This window comes from Callospermophilus lateralis, chromosome X, assembly GCF_048772815.1.
Source record: "Callospermophilus lateralis isolate mCalLat2 chromosome X, mCalLat2.hap1, whole genome shotgun sequence".
Lineage (NCBI taxonomy): Eukaryota > Metazoa > Chordata > Mammalia > Rodentia > Sciuridae > Callospermophilus > Callospermophilus lateralis.
This window is the reverse complement of record NC_135325.1, coordinates 15899168-15911471: the sequence shown is the minus strand read 5'-3', so window position 1 is coordinate 15911471 and position 12304 is coordinate 15899168.

Below are 12304 nucleotides of genomic sequence, written 5' to 3'. Positions count from 1 at the left end.
AGTATGAATAAAGCTGCTATAAGATTTCTAATTTCATTCTATTATGATCTGATATGGTTCACATAATTATTTCAATGTATTTGAAAATGTAGGACATCCCTTTTGTCCTACAATATGCATCTTAGAGGTCACATATGCAGTTGAGAAGAATGTGAATTAGGTTGCTGATGGATAAAGCATTCTATAGCTATCTGGTAGGTCCATTGGATTAATATTTTAGTATTTGATTAATGTTTGAATAATATTTTAGTATTAATGTTTTAGCATTTTCAGTTTTGCAGGATCTTTGCTTAGATTTTCTGGATGACCTAATAGTGAGAGAGATGTATTCAAATCACCCAGTATTATTGTATTGAGATCTATTTTAGTCTTTAGATTGAGTTATATTTTATTTGAATACACAGATGTACCAGTATTTGTGGTATAAATATTTACAATCATTATATCTTGTCATTGGATGATTCACTTAACCAGAATAAAGTGATCATCTTTGTCTCTTATGATTATTTGTTGGTTTGAAGTCTATTTTGTCAGATATTAGAATACATTATTCCATCTTGCTTTCAGTCTCCATTTGCATGGTATATTTTTTCATTCTTTCACCTTCTGCCTGTGGATGTCTTTGGCTGTGAGTCTCTTAAAAACAACATATGGTTGGATCTTAGTTTTTTAATTGGCTCTGCCAACCTATGTCTTTTGATTGAAGAGTAGAGACTATTTACATTCAGTGTTATTATAGACAGATGATTTTTATTTCCTACCATTTTGATTTATTTCTAATGTTTAATTCAGACTTGGTTATCCTTTAATTGATTATTATTCTATTGAGATTCATTTGCTGAATACTTTTGTTCATTTTTCATTTCTTTTTTGTGTAGTATTTCCTCAAGTATGTTTTACAGTTCTGGTTTAGTCACTATGATTTCTTTTAGCTTCTGCTTATAGAAAGTTCTTATTTCATCTTCAATAGTGAATGATAGCTTTACTGGATAAAGCAATCGTGGTTGGCACTCATTATCTTTCAGGGCTTGATAAAATTATTCTAAGCCCTCCTGGCTTTTATTATCTGGTTTGAGTATCTGCAGAAAGTCTAACTGGTTTACCTCTAAATGTAATATGCCATCTTTCTCTTACAGTTTTTAAAAATTCTTTATCCTATATATTATGCATTTTAATTGTAATGCATCTTGCTGAAGAACTTTTTAAAATTAATTTAATTATTTTAATTAGCTATATATGACAGCAGAATGTATCTTGATTCATTGTACACAATTGCAGCACAACTTTTTATTTCAGTGATTGTACACAATGTAGTGTCATACCATATATGTGCATTCACACATGTACCTAGGGTAATGATATCCATCTCATTCTACCATGTTTCCTGGCCCCATACACTCTCCCACACTCCCTCTCCTTTTCCAAATCACACTTCCTTCATTTTTCCCATGCCTCTGCACTCCCCATTATGGATCAGCATCCACTAATCAGAGAGAATATTCCACTGTTGTTTTTTTTTGGGGGGGGGGGAATTGATTACTTTGCCTAGCATGATAATCTCCAACTTCATCCATTTACCTTCAAATTCCATAATTTTATTCTCTTTTAATGCTGAGTAATATTCCATTGTGTATATATACCACAGTTCCTTTATCCATTCATCTATTGAGGGGCGTCTAGGTTGCTTCCACAGTTTAGTTATTGTGAATTAAGCTGCTATGAACATCAATGTGGTTGCTTTACTGTAGTATGCTGATTTTAAGTCCTTTGGGTGTAGATTGAGGAGTGGGATAGATAGGTCAAATGGTGGGTCCATTCCAAGTTTCTAAGTCATCTCCATACTGCTTTTCAGATTGGTTGCACCAATTTGCAGTCCTACCAGCAATAAATGAGTGCACCTTTTTTTCCCACATCCTTGCTAACATTTATTGTAGTCTGTATTCTTGATAACTGCCATTCTGACTGGCATGAGATGAAATTGTAGAGTAGTTTTGATTTTCATTTCTCTAATTACTAGAGATGTTGAACATTTTTTCATCAATTTGCTGATTGAATTATATCTTCTTCTGAGAAATGTGTTTAGCCCCTTAGCCCATTTATTGATTAGGTTGTTTTTGGTGTTAAGTGTTTTGAGTTCTTTATATGTCCTGGAGATTAATACTCTATCTAATGTGTGTGTGTGGCAAAAATTTCCTGCCAAAATGTAGGGTCTCTCATCACCTCATTGATTGTTTCTTTTGCTGAGAAGAAGCTTTTTAATTTGAGTCCACCCCATTTATTAATTCTTGATTTTATTTCTTATGCTTTAGAAGTCTTGTTAAGCAAGTTAGGGCCTAATCCGAGGTGATGAAGATGGGCCTACTTTTTCCTCTATTAGTCATAGCGTTTCTGAACTAATTCCTAGGTCCTTGATCCACTTTGAGTTGAGTTTTTGTGCATGTTGGGAGATAGGGGTTTAATTTAATTTTGTTGTATATGGATTTCCAGTTCTCCCAGCACCATTTGTTGAAGAGGCTATCTTTTCTCTAATGTATTTTTTGGCACCTTTGTCTAATATGAGATAACTGTATTTATGTGGGTTTGTCTCTGTGTTTTCTATTCTGTTTACATGTTTATTTTAGTGCCAAAATCATGCTGTTTTTGATATGATAGCTTTGTAGTCTAGTTTAAGGTCTGGTATTGTGATGCCTCCTGCTTGCTAAGGATTGTTTTAGCTATTCTGGGTCTCTTACTTTTCCAAATGAATTTCATGATTGCTTTTTCTATTTCTATAAGGAATAATGTTAGGATTTTAATTGGAATCACATTGAATCTGTATATTGCTTTGGATAGTATGGCCATTTTGACAATATTAATTTTGCTTACCCAAGAGTGTGGGAAATGTTTCCATCTTCTGAGGTCTTCTTCAATTTCTTTCTTTAGTGTTCTCTAGTTTTCACTGTGGAAGACTTTCACCTCTTTTGTTGATTCCCAAGCATTTTTTTATTTTTTGAGACTATTTTGAATGGCATAGTTTTCCTAATTTCTCTTTCAGAGGATTCATCACTGATGTATAGAAATGCATTTGATTTATGAGTATTGATTTTATATTCTGTTATTCTGCTGAATTCACTAATTAATTCTAGAAATTTTCTGGTGGAGTTTTTGGATATTCTAAGTATAGAATCATGTCATCAGCAAATAATGATGGTTTGAGTTCTTCTTTTTCTATTTGTATCCCTTTAATTTCTTTCATTGGTCTAATTACTCTGGTTAGAATTTCAAGGACTATGTTGTATAGAGGTGGTGAAAGAGGGCATCCCTGTCTTGTGCCAGATTTTAGAAGGAATGTTTCCAATTTTTCTCCATTTAAAATGATGTTGGCCTTGGGTTTAGCATAGATAGCTTTTACAATGTTGAGTTATTTTCCTACTATCCCTAGTTTTTCTAGTGTTTTGAACATGAAATGGTGCTGTATTTTGTCAAATGCTTTCTCTGAATCAATTGATATACTTATATGATTCTTATTTTTAAGTGTATTGATATGATAATTATATTTATTGATTTCCATATGTTGAACCAAACTTGCATCCCAGAATGAACCCCACTTGATCATGGTGCACTATTTTAAAATATATTTTTGCATACAATTTGCCATAATTTTATTGAGAATTTTTACATCAATGTTCATCAAGAATATTTATCTGAAATTTTCTTTCCTTGATGTGTCTCTGCCTGGATTTGGTATCAGGATGATACTAGCTTCATAGAATGAGTTTGGAAGGGTTCCTTCCTTTTCTATTTCATGGAATAATTTGAGTCATATTGGTATTAATTCCTCTTGTAGGTCTTGTAGAACTCAGCTATGAATCTGTCTGGTCCTGGGCTTTTCTTAGATGGTAGGCTTTTGGTTCCATCTTCTATTTCCTTGCTTGAAATTGATCTGTTTAAAGTGTGTATGTCCTCTTGACTCAGTTTGGGTTGATCATATACCTCTAGAAATTTTCTGGTTTCTTCAAGTTTTTCTATTTTATTGGAGTATAAATTTTCAAAATAGTTTCTAATTGCCTTCTGTATTTCAATAGTGTCTGTCATGATATTTCCTTTTGCATTGCATATTTTAGTAATTTGAGTTTTCTCCCTCCTTCTTTTCATTAGAGTGGCTAAGGGTTTGTCAATTTTATTTATTTTTTTCAAAGAACCAGTTTTTTATTGTCATTTTTTGAATTGTTTCTTTAGTTTCAATTTCATTAATTTACACCCTGATTTTTATAATTTCCTGTCTTCTATTACTTTTGGTGTTGGTTTGTTTTTCTTTTTCTAGGGCATCTAGAAAAAGAAAATTGTCAGGTCGCATATTTATTGACTTTTTCTTCTGTTAATGAATGAAATCCATGCAATGAACTTTGCACTAAGCACTGCCTTCATAGTGTCCCAGAGATTTTGATAAATTGTATTGGAGTTCTCATTTACCTTTAAGAATTTTTTTATCTCCTCCCTGATGTCTCCTGTTATCTATGCATCATTCAATAGTATATTTTTTAGTCTTTAGGTGTTGGAGTATCTTCTCTTTTTAATTTTATCATTGATTTCTAATTTCATTACATTAACAGATAGAATGCAGGGTGGTATATGTATTTTTTTGTATTTATTAAGACCAGCTTTGTGGCATAACATGGTTTATTTTGGAGAAGGGTTCATGAGCTGCTGAAAATAAAGTGTATTTGTTTGTTGATGATGCAATATTCTATATATGTCTTTTAAGTTCAAATCATTGATAGTATTATTGAGTTCTATAGTTTCTTCACTTAGTTTTTGTTTGGAATATCTATCCATTGGTGAGAGAGGTGTATTGAAGTCACCAAGTATAATTGTGTTGCATCTAATTGGTTCTTATATTTGAGAAGGGTTTGATTGACATACATAGATGCCCCATTGTTTGGGGCATAGATAGTTATAATTGTTATGTCTTGTTGATGTATGAATCCCTTATGCAGTGTGAAATGTCACTCTTTACCCTTTTCACTAGCTTTGGTTTGAATTCCACTTTATCTGATATGAGGATGAAAACCCGTGCTTGTTTACAAGGTCCATGTGAGTGGTACATTTTTTACTGCTCTTTAAACTTTAGTCTGTCTTTTCCCGTGTGATGAGTCCCTTGAAGGAAATATATTGTTGGGTCTTTTCTTTTCTTTTTCTTTCTTTCTTTTTTTAATCCAATCTGCTGGTCTGTGTCTTTTAACTGATGAGTTTAGGCCATTCATATTCAGGATTATTATTGAAATATGATTTGTAATCCCAGACATTTGGGGTTATTTTTGGTTTTTGGTTTTTAACTTAACTTTGTTTCTCCTTTGACTAGCCTTTCCTTTAGTATAATTCCTTTCTTTGCTTATTTTCATTGTTATTTTTCATTATCTCCTCCTGGAATATTTTGTTGAGGACCATCTGTAGTGCAGGCTTTCTTATTATAAAATCTTTAACTTTTGTTTATCATGAAAGTTTTTTTATTTTATCATATAATCTGGAGCTTAATTTTTCTAAATATAAGATGATTCTATCCTTATTCTGTATGCTACACATTTTCATTATAATGTGCCTTGGTGTACATCTGTTGTAATTTTGTGCATTTGTTATCCTGTAAGCCTCCTGTATTTGATTTTCCAATTCATTCTTCACGTTTGAAAATTTTTCTGATATTATCTCATTAAAGAGATTGTGCATTTCTTTGGTTTGAAACTCTATGACTTCCTCTATCCCAATATCTCTTAGATTTGGTCTTTTGATGCTATCCCATAATTCTTGGATGTTCTGTTCATGGTTTATTACCATCTTCACTGTGTGGTCAACTTTATTTTCCAGATTATATACTTTGTCTTCATTATCTATGTTCTTTCTAAGTAGACTAAGTAATCTAGTCTCTTGGTGGTGCTTTTTATTGAGCTTATTATTTTGTTTATTTTTTCTTTCATTTCCAGGATTTCTGATTTTTTTTTTCAGAATCTCTATATCTTTCTTGAAGTAATATTTTACTACCTATATTTTTCCCCTGATCTCTTTTTTGGAGTTATCAATGTTTGCCTGTGTCTGCTTATTTAGGTAATACTTTAATTCACAGATCATTTTAATCATAAACATTCTGAATTTCATCTCTGACATTTTATCAACTGTGCTGTCAATGGATTCTGTTATTGTAGTATCCTGGTTTGTTTGGGGCACTTTTCCTCCTTGTTTTTGTTTTTGTTTTTCATGTTGTCTATGTGTCTTCCTTTCTTGCAGTGTGGATCTGAGGTATTACAGTTTCTACCCTGTAATCTTATAGTATCTGTGCAGGTTATTTGTACCTCACCTTGGTGTTGGGCTTCTAGAAAGCCAGTGTTCCATGAGGGATGCTACTGTAACTAAAGGTGATGGCAGCAATAGAGGAGGTAACTTGAGATAGTATTTGAGGTGTCCCAAGACAGATGCAACCTCTTTCAGAGATGGAGATGAAAGGATGGGCCTTAAACTGATTTGTGGATGCCTGCTCCAAGATGCACCTGCTTCCAGGCCCTGTCTATTGTCACAAGGTAGCAGCTACTGTGTGGGGAGGGCTATGGCAATGGCTGCAGAGTCCCAAGATGGAAGTTGGTTAGTCCTGGGCTGCCAGGTGGAGTGGGTGGTCAGACCCTAGCCTCCCCTAGGCCTGGGCTCCTACAAAGATCAGTAGATGTGGTCCTGGACTGGCATCTCAAGAACTTTGTTTTAATTTTGTCTACTTGAATTTCTAAATGACTCTTGTATTTGGAATTGCATCTCATTTCTAACTTTTAAAATGATATAATTTCACTGAAAATGTTGTGCATTCTTTAGTTTGGTTCTTGGTGCCTTCTTCTATGATAATTATTATTATATTTGGTGTCTTAATGTTATCCTGGATTTCTTATATATTCTGGTCATGGTCTCTGATCATCTCTTCTTTGTTCTTGACTTTGTTTTCAATATTGTGTACTTCATCTTCAAGGCCTGAATATTTATCTTCCATATGTGATCTCATGAATTGATAGTGATCTCAAGTGAATTTTTAATTCAATTTATTGAGTCTTTCACTTCCAGAATTTCTGTTTGATTCTTTTCCAGAATTTGTATGTCTTTATCAAAATGGACTTTCACTTTTTGCACATTCTCAGTTCATCTTCTCTTAAAAGTAGATCTTCTTTTTAAAAGTAAATCTCCTTTTAGGTCAAAGAACATTAAAATTATCAACTTTCTCAGTTCATTTTGCATCATTTCCTTCATTGTGATGTCAATGGGGTCAGTTGTGTTTTGAGCTACTTGGGTGCCTTGTTTCCTTGTATCTTCATATTGTCAGTATTTATTCCCATCTTCTAGGATGATTATCTCTTCTATATTTACATAAAGGACATTTTTTTAGTTAGCTGTTTTCTATTTTCCAGGTCTGGGTTGGGTGAATGTCTTGGTGTCAAAACATTCATTCAATCTGAACTCATTAATATGGTATCTAACACCATATTGAGAGGAGATATTAATACTTAGTAATTGCAGATGCTTCAGAACAAAGACTAATATTAATCAATCTCACTATGAAGCAGCATCCCTATCATTTCAATTCTGAACAGCAGAGCAAGTGAAAAAATGTCTCCTTCCATAATTCTGCCAACTTGGAGTCCCTACTATACTGATTTTTGCATCACAAATTTTTTCAAAACTGTATTAAATGTAATAAATAATCTGTATGTTGTGATTCTTTCGATTAAATATTATCTAAGAAAATTAGAATATTGTTTCTTCTTTTTGAATCATCAAATTTATTTTTCTTGAATTGTACTGGCTTTTATATTCAGTATAATGTAAAGAAGAAGTAGTATGTTCCTGAACTTAAAGGGAGCATTTTTCCTAAATTTTCATTGATTATAATATTTACTGTAAGATTTTAAGAGTCATCTTTAATCAAATAAAGAATTTCCCTTCAATTCCTTTTTTTGAAATCATTATTTTAACTAAAAATGTTGTTAAATTTTGTTGAACATATTTTCCACACCTACTGAGTTTTTAATATCTGATGTTACCTTTTAGGATTTTTAATTAAATATAGATTGCACATTTCCATATTTCCTTATTTTTCTCACAATCACTTATTTTTAAACTTATCACTTATCTATTTTAATTTTTTCTAATAATTCTTATACATGCAGTATCTGCAATTCTGAATTTACAGTATGATGTTTTTGCTGACTTTCATATACTCTACTTTTCTTAATTTGTACTTTCTGATTTTTGAGTTTGAATTCATAATTCTGAAACTTTACCTCTATGAATCCTTTGAAGTCTGGGTTTTAAGTGAGCTTCTTCAGGGAGGATTTTCATTTTATTTGTGAATCTACCATTATGATCCAGCAGCTAATAACTCTTTAAATTCTTGGCTAGCAATTTTTCAAGCTACTTGGTAGTTGGAATTTAGTTTGTAAATGTAGTTAAGGGCTATCTTTTGGCTACAATATTTAAAGGTGAATGTATTGTTTTTCCTATTCTTAATCCCAAAGTTCAATTGAATATTTTCCACATATTATTCTGGATATGGGGAGGGAGTGAGGGAGACTTACTTCTAGTATATTTTTATTTGAATATATAGTTCTCTACCACCCCAGCTCTATGTTAGCTCTATGATAAGTCAACTTGGCTGACTCCTGTGCTTTGCCTATTCTCTGGGTCTTGAGAAAAATCTGAAAAAAACAATGTTTAAGTTTTCACATTTGTCTAGTTGTCAAGTTGAAAGCCATCTTTCAACATTTTTTTTTTCATTCTGTTCCAGGTTATATGTATTTTCTTGTTTTCTGAGTATTTTTTAATTAATTTTCAAGTTATCAATGCAGTGTAAGTATTTAACATATGTTTCATCATTTTTGTTTGTTTATTTTCACTAAAGTGTTGTTCAGTTTACTTAGCCTGTTAAGATGCCAGAAGCAATAACTTAAGCTTTATGATTTCTGACCTCTCTTTCAACTTTGTGGTTCAGTATATTAAAGATTTTTTGTGGGTAAGTACTATATTTATAAAAAGAAATAACTTGTGATATTAAGCAATTTAATTGTCTTCTCATGAGAGATTTTTGGGCCACATGTTCCCATAGCTTATGCATTAGTGTTCTTGCCCTAGGCTATTACAGATAAGGGATTTTTAGTTAAGTGATAAATTCAGTTCAACTAAGTCTCATTTCATAATTTCCTAAAATACACTAACAATTCCTTGACAATTGTTGAAACTTCTTTCTTTTAATAAGAGATAGCTTTTGAAATAATGTCAAAATTTATATACTACAAGGTACATCAACCTTTACACTACGAGTTTGAGAAATTAAACATTTCTTTTTATGTTAAATATACATTCTCTTCCAGACAAGGTTTTTATATGTATGTATTAAACCATATTCTTACTTGTCTGTAATTACTATTCTTGCAATGATAATAGTACAAATCTTACAAAGTTGTGATTTCATGAATGTATTTGAAAGTTTTCAAAAATCATACAGAAATACAAGACTACCAAGTATATTTTATGAAATTAAATGTTACATAATATGAATTGTCATAGCATTTAAACAAATTATGATTGCATATTTATTTTTCCTTATAAATTATTAGCTTAACAATGAAAGAAACAATCTCTGATTTAATTACCTGAAATATCTAGAATTTAGCTCTGTGCCTGACACATAGCAAACACCGTTAATCATAAAGAATTTATCTTATGTCACCGAAATGCTCATTTTTAAGGGATATTAACTTAGATTAAGAATTTTTCATGTCTTCTGCTTTATTTTTCTTGTATATTTTATACCTGTTTAAGGATGCTTATAACAACTTTAAAATAATTGGCTTTTGTGGGGATAAGAGCAATGTTGAGATGATTTCCCAAAGTGTCAATATGAGAGTTTTGTTGCATAATGTCAGTTTTTACCCAGATGTAAGACCCGCTGAGCTTTGGTATTAAATGAAGAATAGATTTTCACTTACAGATGGTAGTGTGATACTGTGATCAATTTTTAGCCTAGAAAATTCATACCAGAAAACATGTAGACAAAGTATGAAAATTGTAAAATTTATAAATATATGAAAATTTATTTTTGTAAAATTTATTTAATTTAATTATCAAAATAGAGTGATGCAAGGCCCCACCTCTGTACATAATCATACTTGGCTTGGTTTTTTAAGGCATTACCTATAGTTTCATCCTCTTTTTGTTTTACCATCAAAAATTATTTGCTTTGGATGTTATTAATTTTGGACCATTTTCTCTAACTTCCAAGTTGACAACTAGATAGTCCAATAAAATAATTTATGAGAGTATGCTACTATATTTATGAAGAAATAATTATAGCCAAGCTTAAAATATGATGCTATATGAATTGATTGATTGATTGTTTTAATTTCCATGCTGGAGACTGAACCAGGGCTTCACACATGCTAAGCAAGCTCTCTACCACTGAGCTGCATCCCTATCCCTCAGAATTATTTAAATTTAATCAAATAAACTATATTTTTAATTGTTATTTTACCAAAAAATAGTAAATATTTTATTAAGAGTCTCATGCTAGATTTTAATGAAGCTTCAGCTAGAAGACTTTAGTGAAAACAAGGATTTTGAGGTCAGAAGAATGTAAACATGACTATTGTAAGTTTCCATCAGGGTTTTGAGTACTTGGAGGATGTTTAAGTGAGTACCCATTACAAAACAGCTAGTTTTTACATTGCTTATATATCTTCAACTTTCTTAAATGTCTACTGTCTACCAAGAATGGTACTATGATCAATAATAAATGCTTAGTGAATGGTTAACAAATACCAAATGATTGAGAATTGGATGCATTTCAAAATTAATATTCTACTTGAGGAAATGAAAGAGAAATCTAATTCAATCTTTCCATTACAAATACTTCCTCACTCAGAAGGCATATTTTTACATATTTATTCCAAATTTTATGAATGTTATCAAGTAACATTCAAATCACATTTTCATAACTAAAAACATTGTTCTTAAATATTTTCCCATTTCGTATAGCTGTACATTAAAGGCAAGAAAGAAAAGCAAATATTATATATAAGGATACATTATAAATATTCCTGAAAAGATAACATTTTTTTGTCAACTTAGGTTGTGAAGCAAGAGGATGGAAATAAAAAATGCACTCACAAGAGATAGTCTTTTGAGACTTCTATGGAAGTCCATATTACTCATAAGGAGTGCACAGGTTATCTGTGAGAACTATTTGTGGTTGTAGATCCAGGAATCTTACTCTTGCTATCAAATTCCCCTTAGGCAGTGAATCAAGAGAGTGTGAACTGAAAAACCTACAGATAAGGGATTTTTGAGTGCTTATAAATAATTCATCTATCCCTTATGGCATTTAAATGACTATAAAACAGTTACTGATCTATGGGTATGTCATGCTTTTCTCTTCATGTCAGTTTCTTGGTTTCTACTTGGTTTCCTTTTCCAACTTTTACATTTTCAAAATAAGAGCATAATAAATTATTATTTTAATATACTGTCTTCAAAAACCATCACTTGGCAACAAATAATTTAGAACTTTATAATGTTAAAAAGATTAACCACATAAGAACAGAAATCACTGTAGCATAATTAGATTGCAAACTGCATTTTGTGCACCTTTTGCAACATATGTAGAATTCACACTTTAGCAATACCTGACACTATTTAACAATAAATTCTTAGTTTTATCTCTCTCTCTGTGGTCCCTTGTATTTGGCTCCCATGAAAAATCAGACATAACATGAAATAAATGACATTGCAAATTTAGGAAAACAAGTAATAAGGGGATACCAAATTTATTTCAAAAATCAAACTAACAAACTCTTCATACTAATAACATTTATTATTGATTAAAACAAAGCACTTTGTAACTTATCATCAAGAAGTGAGACCTCAAATTGTACTCTAGAGTGTTGCTAAGCAGTCCCACAGACATAGAACAATTCTAACAACATTTGATATTGTTGATTAAAAAATGCATGGGAAATAAAGATTCAGTTAAATTTCTTTCATATTTTACAGATATGGTTAATATAAGGGTGAGATGCATATTCAGCAGGACTGAGGCAATATATGGATGAATTAATTTAAAAGTTACATATTTATCGTGATATTAATATGTACCTAGCATTTAGGTATATTCTGAATATACAAAACTAATTTAATAAAGACCCTTGCTCTCAGTCTATTGAATCATATAAAAAGTTTAGTATTATTGTCTTAACCTATTTTTTGCTGATATAACAAAATACTTGGGGCTGGGTAATTTATAAAC